This window comes from Berghia stephanieae, chromosome 7 (genome assembly GCF_034508935.2).
Source record: "Berghia stephanieae isolate SIO BIC M18660-M18661 chromosome 7, UCSD_Bste_1.3, whole genome shotgun sequence".
Lineage (NCBI taxonomy): Eukaryota > Metazoa > Mollusca > Gastropoda > Nudibranchia > Aeolidiidae > Berghia > Berghia stephanieae.
In genome coordinates this window covers 44,917,770-44,920,992 of record NC_088366.1, presented here as the reverse complement: position 1 = coordinate 44,920,992, position 3,223 = coordinate 44,917,770, and the positions used below count along the sequence as shown (strand labels likewise).

Below are 3,223 nucleotides of genomic sequence, written 5' to 3'. Positions count from 1 at the left end.
AGATAATGTGAGTAAATTGCCATTGTTTCCAAGGACAACGGGACTCGAACTATTAACTTACCAATCCGAAAGTGATTGTAATACCTATAAACCACAAAGTCGCACAACGGAATATAATATGTAACAAAATGTGTAACAACAGTTATTTATTTTAAGTACTCAAAATAAGGAACTAAGTTTTTATTTACTTAATAAGGATAGGAGTTGGTCCCACAACACAATAATAATAATAAACATCACGAACACATTTTGAATTCTTTGACCTCCAGTACGAATGATTACCTTCTATCTTCATCTAATATCTTATCACAGTCTTTATCCGATAAGATGCGAATAGACACTGGTTATTGTTATTGTAGTTATCGTTCGCGGCATTATCGCTGTTCTCATCAAATATCACAATTATACCACATCATTTCGTCCAATCCACAGTGGAAGAGGATGAGACGGAGGGAGAAGAAGAAGATGAGGAGGAGGAGGATAAAAAGGAGGAGGAGAGGAGGAGGTGGTGGAAAGAGTAAAATCGATATTGTTGTAATCTTGGGAAAAGCGAGGTGTTGTAGTTTAAGATGTTGGGAGGAGAGACGGTAGTGGTAGCGATGGTGGTGGTGGTGGTGGTGGTGGTGGTTGTGGAGTTGGTGGTGATAGTAGTAATAGTAGTGGTGGTGGGTGGTGGTGGTGGTTGTAGTAGTGGAGTAGGTAGTCGAAAGTGAGAGAAGTAAAAACAGTTGCTATAGGTTGGTTGGCTAGCGACTGGGGATGTTGTGTGAATGTTTGAGACGATTTTGGCCCACGAACGAAAGGAAAGAAGGAAGTTTTCAGTGGTATGTGAGATGGCTGTGTCTTCGCCATCAAGGCAGTCGTAGGTCCGTCCCTCGTGGGCTTGTGTCCGGTGGTGGTGGTTGTGGTGGTGTTTTTGAGGTGGTGGTGGTGGTGGTTGCTGTGGTTGTAGCATGTTGGTGGTGGTGATGGTGATGATGATGATTTTGTGTGTTAGAGATGGTGGTGGTGGTGTTTTAGAGGTGGTGGTGGTGGTTGTGGTGGTGGTGGTGGTGGTTGCTGTGGTGGTAGTATAGATAGTATGCAGATGACGTCACTCAGGCCTTTGTTACTGTTTTTGCCATCCGCGTTTGTGAGTTGTTCTCACTAAACTGTATTAACCAGACTATAAAAGTTCATGGTTACACAGAGTTTGTGTGTTCGTCCGTTATACTTCCGGATGGCAATGTTGTGAACTCCTTGACCAAGCGCATTCTATCTATATTGATGGTGGTGAAGTGATGATGATTGTGTGTTAGAGATGGTGGTGGTGGTTGTGGTGGTGATGGAGGTGCTGTAGTGGTGGTGATGGTGGTGATGGTGGTGGTGTAGTGATAATTCTGGGGATGGTGGTGATAGCGGTGGTATGTTAGTGGTGGTGGTGATGGTGTGCTATTGGTGGTGATGGTCTTTGTTGTGGTGGTGGTGATGGTGTGCTATTGGTTGTGATGGTCTTTGTTGTGGTGGTGATGATGGTGTGCTGTTGGTGGTGATGGTCTTTGTTGTGGTGGTGGTGATGGTGTGCTATTGGTGGTGATGGTCTTTGTTGTGGTGGTGGTGATGGTGTGCTATTGGTGGTGATGGTCTTTGTTGTGGTGGTGATGGTGTGCTATTGGTGGTGATGGTCTTTGTTGTGGTGGTGATGATGGTGTGCTATTGGTGGTGATGGTCTTTGTTGTGGTGGTGATGATGGTGTGCTATTGGTGGTGATGGTCTTTGTTGTGGTGGTGGTGATGGTGTGCTATTGGTGGTGATGGTCTTTGTTGTGGTGGTGGTGATGGTGTGCTATTGGTGGTGATGGTCTTTGTTGTGGTGGTGGTGATGGTGTGCTATTGGTGGTGATGGTCTTTGTTGTGGTGGTGGTGATGGGGTGCTATTGGTGGTGATGGTCTTTGTTGTGGTGGTGATGGTGTGCTATTGGTGGTGATGGTCTTTGTGGTGGTGGTGGTGATGGTGTGCTATTGGTTGTGATGGTCTTTGTTGTGGTGGTGGTGATGGTGTGCTATTGGTGGTGATGGTCTTTGTTGTGGTGGTGGTGATGGTGTGCTATTGGTGGTGATGGTATGCTATTGGTGGTGATGGTGTGCTATTGGTGGTGATGGTGTGCTATTGGTGGTGATGGTCTTTGTTGTGGTGGTGATGATGGTGATGGAGGTGGTGATGGTTTGTCAGTGATGAATTACTAGTAATGATGATGATAATAATAATAATGATTATTATAAAATAATGATGATGATGATGATGATGATGATGATTATGATGATGATGATGATGATGATACTAGTGATAATAATAATATATAATAATAATAATAATAATAATAATAATAATAATAATAATAATGATAATTAATAATAATAATAATGATAATAATAATAATAATAATAATAATAATAATAATAATAATAATAATAATAATAATAAAAATAAAAATAATAATAATAATAATAATAATAATAATAATGATAATAATAATAATAATAATAATAATAATAATAATAATAATAATAATAATAATAATAATAATAATAATAATAATAATAATAATAATAATAAATTGCTCGTAAATTCCATGAAGTCATATTGTAGGCGCTTAATGACGGTGATATAACGGTGGTGTGTTATTGAGGATGGTCGTGGTGGTGGTGGTGGTGGTGATTGTGATGGTGATGATGGTAGTAACGGTAGTGGAGTGGTGATGGTGGTGGTTGTGGCGTTAATGGTAATGATGGTGATGGTGGAGGTGTAGTGTTAAAGGTGTATGTAGCGGTCATTATGGTGATGTGTTAGTGGTGGTGGTTATGATGGTGATAGATTTGGTGATGGTGGTAGTGGTGGTGGTGATAGTGGGGTTGTTAGTGGTTATGTTGATAATGGTAATGTTGGTTGATGTGGTATATATTGTGAAGTTGAGTTGTGATGTTGTGATGATGGTGGTAATGCTGTTGGTGATAATGGCGGTGGTGATGAAAGCAGTAGTGATGGTGGTGATAATTTAGTTGGTGGTAATTATGATGGTAGTGATAGTTGTAGTATAGTGGTGGTAATCTTATCTCTGATATGACCACTAGCCACAGGTTGGCCCTACCTTGCCAGATAATCTTAAGTAGGCCTATAGATAGAACGAAGCTGTCGTCACTCATGTCTTTGTTTTTGTTTTTTGCCATCCACGGTTATGAGTAAT

The 3,223-nt window shown here is 40.6% G+C and overlaps 1 protein-coding gene across 2 annotated transcripts in view; it reads right to left on the bottom strand.

Annotated features, from left to right (window-relative positions):
• The window catches only part of LOC144977339 (uncharacterized), a 111,221-nt gene extending 110,788 nt beyond the window's left edge, over nt 1–433 (bottom strand). The window contains exon 1 of one of the 2 annotated variants that reach the window (XM_078922429.1): nt 283–433. The gene's annotated coding sequence lies outside the window, so the exon portion shown is untranslated. The remainder of the gene's footprint in view (nt 1–282) is intronic. The other variant, XM_078922430.1, reaches the window with a different exon arrangement.
• Between the last annotated feature and the right edge of the window lie 2,790 nt (nt 434–3,223).